We start from the raw sequence: 6,748 nt of genomic DNA on the forward strand, positions 1-6,748 counted from the left end.
GCTGTCCCCACGGCATCCCGCACCACCTGACAGTAGGAGAAACTTCCGAGAGGTGCACACCACACACAAGCGCTGAAACCAGGCCTGCTAGAGTGAGTCGTCCGAAAGAGCCTGAAGAGCACCCCCAGGGCCCCCCAAAGTGGCCAGCAACCCTTAACGAGGGCCAGGACTGCCCTGATTCAGCAGCACCCCGGGACCCTGGCAAAAGCCACCCTGTCCGAAGCAACACATCCTACACACGGGCCTGCAGTTTTCCGAAGACTAGGAGCAACCAGACGCGTGCCCTTCCCACTGCACAGGCAAGGAAGCAGCCACCACGGTGACCGCACGCAGAAGGCAGACCATGCGTTTAGACACGCAGCACGTTTGGCAGTGGAAATACCTGCAGACTCTTAGAGTCTGAAATACGAAGTCACAAAGGAAAGCAGGAAAGAGTTTCTCACATGGCTAGCTAGACTTTGAAAGATATAAGCTTTCTGGAAATGAAATTTTAAGTTTCAGTATTAGAAATAAGTGTTTGTGATTCACACTTTCCCACAAAGAAAACAGGGACCCGAAGCTTCGCTGGTGAAACCTGGAGGAGGAGGAAACAGCAGCGACGCCACACGGACTCTCTAGAGGAGGAGGGGGGAGCAGCTCCAGCCCCGTCTCTGGAGCCAGACAAAGGCGCGGCCAGAGAAGAACACTGCCGGCCGGTACCTCTCCTGAGCATGGGTTTAAAAGGCTTCAACGACATACTGGCGAACCCTTCGAGCGATGTGAAAAGGGGAACATGCTACAGGGATGACGGGCCAGTGTAATGTTTGAAAGTCTATTCAAGATCACCCACCACACAAAGAGGCTAAAGAAGAAAACTCCCATTATCACACCGATTGATGCAGAACCAGCATCTGACCCCGCCCCCTCAGAAGACACGCCCCACAAACAGAGACCCAGGAAAAAAAGTCTGCACCAGCAGCTCGGGACTGTGAGAGACAGAGCACCTTCCACCCGAGGTCGGCAGGGAGGGGGAGGCCGCTCAAGCCTCTTCCAGTCACGCCCTCGTGGGGGTCCGAGACATGCACAAGGCAAGAAAAAGAAATAAAAGGAACGTACTGAGAAGGAGGGCCTAGAGCTGTCTCAGGTCACAGAAGGCACCGTCATCTACGTGGGAAGTCCGAAGGACTCTGGGATTAACACATCGATCTTTTTAAAAGGAGGTGGGAGGAAAAGGGAGTGGACAGACGGGTCACCAAAGAAGGCTCCGAAACCGCCAAGAAGCCCGTAAGAGAACATCCCTCCCCCCAGTCATCAGGGAAACGCCCATTAAACCCACCGTGAGCTGCCACCGCACAGCCACTGGGGTGCCGAAAACGGAAAAGAACAGAGAAGGAAAAGAATGAAAACAGGAAGTGTTGGCGGGGATGTGGAGCAGCTGGACGCCCGCTGACAGTGGGTGGGTGTACGCGCACAGGCACCCACGCCGGGCAGCTGCTGCTAGGCACCCGGGGACCCACAGCACGCACGCGCGCACACGTCCACAGGCCTCCACACAAACGTGCACTGCCCGGAGCGGGGAGCAGCGCATCGGCCGGCGTCGAAAGACAGATTAGCAGGCGGGGTCGTGCTGGCAGTGACAGCGAGTGAGCCCTTGACAACCACTGCAGCCGTGTGCAGGACGGTGAGCTCACGGCGCAGCCAGCCCCTCCGACGCCACACACCAGAAAGGACGGCCCTCATTCCCAGGGACAGGAAGCCACGCTCCTCCAGGAGAAGTGCTCCTCCAGGGCAGCGGTGGGGGGCCAGTGGGGCAGCTGAGAAAGAGCAGAGGAAATTCTTAGGGCCATGGAAACATCCTCCAACGTGACCCCAGTGCATCTCAAAGCTCACTGAACCAGCTGGGGGCATCGCATTGTCTGCAAGTTTTATCTCAACAGAGTTCATTTTCAATGTCAGCGACGGGTAAACCAGGCGGGTAGTTAGAGTTGAACAGGAAACTCGTGCATTGGGAGATATATTTGAATAGAGAGCCTGGAATGCAACTCAGAAACAAGAGCACAAAAATACCACAGAGGAGCTGAGAGACACGGACTGAGCTCACCCGACGCCTGCTGGGGAGGGAATGGAGAGGAAGAAGTACCTGGGGAGGTAAAAGTGAACGTGCTCAACCACAGAGAAATAAACCCACAGGCCGGGGCCCCCAGTGGGGTGCTCGGGCCACCAGGCATCCTGCCACGGTGTCGTCTTGGTGACGTGACTGTGGGACTGACTGCATGGATCAAAGGAACAGTGTGGAGCCTGACCATGTAGTGCATGTACGTGCACACACAAACACGGGACACATGACTGAGGGCTGTTCGCTTCCGCTGAGGCAGCACGGACCTTTTGCCCCCTTGCGCAGGTGCTGGGGCAACTCAGCGTCCAGGTGGAAGCAACGAAACCGCCGTCAACACATCATGTGAAAAACCAATACCCGGGGCCAGACTTAGTTTGGGAAAATCAAACACTGAATTTTAGAAGAAAACCAGGCTTCCTACAAGTCTTTGGGTTGAAAAAGTTTTCTTAGACAAGACACGAGAAGTTCTAGCTATAAAATAAGGTTGATAAATTTAACATTAAAGTTGAAAATATCTATTCACAAAAAAATACCATAAAGAAAATGAACTAAGCCACAACTTGGGAGAAGATATTTGTGACATAAATTACCAACAGAAAATTGATATCCAGGATACTTTAAAAGGTCCATAATTAAAAATTTAAAAGACAAAGAGCTGACAGAAGAATGAACAAGAGATAGAAATGCGCCGTGGCTGGTGTGGCTCAGTGGATTGAGCACGGGCCTGTGAAGCAAAGGGTCGCTGGTTCAATTCCCAGTCAGGGCACATGCCTGGGTTGCAGGCCAGGTCCCCTGTACGGGACACATGAGAGGCAACCACACACTGATGTTTCTCTCCCGTTCTTTCTCCTTCCCTTCCCCTGTCTAAAAATAAATAAATAAAATATATATATTTTTAAAAAGAGATAAAAACGAGAATCTCACAGAAGAGGGAGCCCTGGTGGCCAGTGACCCTACAACAAGAGGCTTAACTATGTGAGCAAAACCATGATGACCTCACACCTCCTAAGTCGGCAAAAATCACAAATCATGACAACACCAAATGCCGACAAAGATGCAGCTCCGTGGGAACGACCTGAGTCCCACATCCGCCTGCTCTGACAGCACAGGCCCTGGTGACTCACACCCTGTAGAGACTCTCACAGTGGTCAGCAAGTCCCGCCAGAACGTCCGGGACAGTGCGGTCACCCTGAAAAACAGACAAACAACCACACACCCCAAACATTTGCCAGCAAGAAAACAGATGGAAAATTCTGGTATATCCATGTCATGAATCACAGAGTGAAGACAAATGTTACATGTACAATAAGGGTAAATCTTAGCCATATAATAAGTGGGGAGGGATGAAGTTACAAAAGGAATCCCCCAATCTAAATATGTCATTTAGGGACACGCACGTATGTGACAAACCCAAACCTCGGGCAAAGGCTTCCTCTGCGGGCCCAGCAGCAAGCTGGCCCGGTGAGGACACGGTGGCTCAGGGCCCCTCGGCTCCAAATGGGAGCGGTGGGTTTAAACGGCTCATGTCACTGTTACAACCCACAAGTAACACTGCATGTATCCTTCTATACAGGTCAACTGGGCTATACGGAAAAGGCACAGATGTTTCATACACATGAAATATCCAGCATGGGATCCTGAACAGCAACAGCTGAATGATCAGGAAGCTACAAAGAAAAATCATAATAAAACCATCAGAATATGTTGCTTTTCTTCAAGTGGCAACATTTCCTGTCACAGGTTTATATTTCTTTCTCTGGGTGTCAAACTTTCCTACTCCCACGACCAGCCCACAGACAAAAGCACAGAAGACTTGATTACAAGTTGAGTACACTGTAAATCTTACAAAAACTTACTTTGTAAAAAAAAAAAAAAAGCACTAAAACTCTCCAGGATACATTGTAATTGTTATGAAACTTTACTTTGTAAAAGTAATAAGAACCAGGAGATGGGGAGGGAAACATGAAGGGAAGGGAAGGGCAAGAAATTTCGTCGTGCCCCCAAAGAGGTAAATAGTCCTAAGTTGATAAACCAAAATGTGAGGTGCAAGAAAGACACATCCTTTTCCCTCTGTGCTGCCTGTGTTACCTGGGGGGCCAGCTCGGCACTGCACGTCCATCCCTGGGAACCCCAGGAACCAGCCAGAGCCTCCCAGGGCCTCTGGTCTCTGAGCACAGAGTCTGACCCCCACCACCTGCGAACACTTCCTTTCCTCAGGTTTAATTCTGAGTCAAACAGCCACCAGAAATGTGTGCATTTTGGTTGTTGTTGTTGCTGTTTTTTGTTGTTGTTGCTGTTTTAAAGCAATGCCGTTGTGGGGAGCGCTATGCGGGGGCTGAGTGAAGGGGGATTATCATGGGGCCCTGAACCCAGAGAGGACCTCATGTTGCCTTGGACTAACCCTGCACCTGTTGCCAATTTTGATTCCACAAGGCAGGAGGGACCCAGCTCAGTCAGACCAAAGAGAAGCCAGAAGAGGTTTACAGGGAGTTTCTGGAACAGTACTCCTTCCTCTGATGGTGACCTTCCAGAAGGCACCGTCTTCCAGCCACCAGAACACAAGCGGGAAAGCAAATAGCTCCACTGCTCCACCACTGCCGTGCAGCCAAGAGCACAGCCAGCCTCTGGATGAACAGCACAGGACAAAGTGGCACGAATGTCACTTGGAGCCACCAGTGAGCCTAAAACCTGCCTTCCTCTGGACCTCAGGTTTGGAGCCACAGACTTTATGGCCATCAGAGCCCTACTGAGCCTGTGTCTCTGTGCCTTGCGTCAAGGCACCCTGAACTGCGTCAAGGCACCCTGAACAACCCCAGGATAATGGCTGTGGTCACAGAGTGAAGGCAAAGGCTTCCTCAAGCACCTCCACCACCACCCAGGGCTGCACAGGCAGGAGGAAGACGCCCTCCAGGCAGCCCCACCCCAAGGCAGAGACACCCACTGCCCTTAGGGAGGAGCAGCCCCACCAACTCCCAGGGCATCCTCCGCCTGCCAGAGCGGTCTGGATTTTACCCCTAAGACTGACTAGAATGAGCTCCCCGCTTGGGAGCTGCGAGACCAGAGGCACCTTTTATGAAGATCACTCCAGGGGCAAGCAAAGGTGGAGGGAGATGCGGACAGGAAGGTTACAGTAATCCAGGCAAGAAATTATCAGGTCCTAAATTAAAGCGATGGCAGAAAGGTACCGGGGAACCCGTAGAGAAAATGCGACCCAGAACTGCCATCAGTTCACAAGGCCATGAGGTGAGAGAATGAATGGACGGCATCAGGACCGCATCCGCGGTTTCAGCTCAGGCCACTGCCATTCTCTGGGAAATAAAAACGGGTGAAGACAAAAGGCAGGAGAAAGCAGGGTGTGCGTGGGCCATCCAAGTGAAGATGCCGGGAAGCTGTGAGCTGTGCCCACAGCTCACGCATTCATCCGCAAAGATTTACCGAAAGCTCCTACTGCCGGGCACCGTCCGCAGCTGATCAAGACTCGGTCTCCGTTCCGGAGCTCGGCTCCTCGAAGGAGAGGCGATAACAATGGATAAAGAGCACACAGTTAGCTCCAGGGGAGCACGGGCGCCGGGCAGGCCGGGCCGGGCCAAGGAAACAAGAGGACCGGGCAGGCTCGGCTGGGCCCCGGGGCGCGGCGCGGGGAAAACGGCTGCAGGGCGGCGGGCCACCACCGGGCCAGAGACTCACAAAAGGGAACGGCAGCGGCGAGGACATAGCGTTCCGGCTGGCTCGTCCAAGGGCCGCGCTGGGCTGGGAGACCGGACACCGCGGAGCCCCGGCCGCCTTCCCGAGAGTAGGCATCTCACCTGGGGCTGACGACTGATTCCAGGCGAAGCTGGATTCACCTAGCCGCGCAGAAACAGACCTTCGCCTCCACTCAGCCGGCGGATCAGAGAGCAGTTCACGGTGATTGACAGCCCTCCTGGGCCAACCACTGGCGCCTGGGGGCGGGATTCAGTCAGTTTGAGTGGTGAAACCCGCGCTGACGGTTGCTAAGGACGCACGGGACTCCTACGGCGCCTCCAAGGAGCCAAAAGAAATAGCACCTCCAACAGCCCGGTCCAGCTGACTCCAGTTCCTCCGGTCTCGGAATCGAGAAGGGTGAGCGCTGCGGAGTCTCCTTCAGCGGCCTCGGCCTGGAGATGGGGACTACGGCGTCGGCTCCCTCACGGGCCGAGAGCGCCCGTGGGGCCGAGGACCCACGAAGGTCACTGAGCCCGCCGTGGACTTGATCGGCGTCCAGGGTCCCGAGCGGCTCTCCTGGGACTTGCGGCGAAGCCGGCCCCCGGGCCCGGCACGAGCAAAAGCGCCGTACTGAGCCCGCTCTGAGCTGAGCGTTAACTGGAGACGGCCCCTTCACACGGATTAAATCCGCACGGCGACGCGGGACTAAGTCGACCCATTTTGCAGAAGCGGCCGGTGAGGCCCGGAGTCCCACATATTGCAGCCCTACGCAGAGACCCGCTACAAGCCAGCGAATCTCCCAGCTTTTTCTCTCCTTGGCTGCGTGTTTACACCCTGCCACTCCCTGCCTTCTCCGCTCCTCGCCTCCTGACGCCTCCAGGCGTTCTTAAATTACCTGCTCGGGGGAGGTGAGGCGAACGGCCTAGGGGATAAACTACAACTCCCATGAGGCTCTGGGGCCGTGCCAGC

General features: G+C 54.4%; 1 protein-coding gene across 7 annotated transcripts in view; it reads right to left on the minus strand.

Annotated features, from left to right (window-relative positions):
• The window catches only part of PASK (PAS domain containing serine/threonine kinase), a 28,727-nt gene extending 22,735 nt beyond the window's left edge, over positions 1-5,992 (minus strand). For 4 of the 7 annotated variants that reach the window (XM_037161361.2, XM_037161363.2, XM_037161359.2 and 1 more), the window contains exon 1: positions 5,902-5,989. The gene's annotated coding sequence lies outside the window, so the exon portion shown is untranslated. Of the gene's footprint in view, positions 1-5,530 lie in introns of all 7 variants that reach the window. The other 3 variants (XM_037161358.2, XM_053655177.1, XM_037161364.2) reach the window with 3 other exon arrangements.
• Positions 5,993-6,748: the final 756 nt, after the last annotated feature.

This window comes from Artibeus jamaicensis, unplaced genomic scaffold (genome assembly GCF_021234435.1).
Source record: "Artibeus jamaicensis isolate MK-2021 breed Jamaican fruit bat unplaced genomic scaffold, CSHL_Jam_final contig_944, whole genome shotgun sequence".
NCBI lineage: Eukaryota > Metazoa > Chordata > Mammalia > Chiroptera > Phyllostomidae > Artibeus > Artibeus jamaicensis.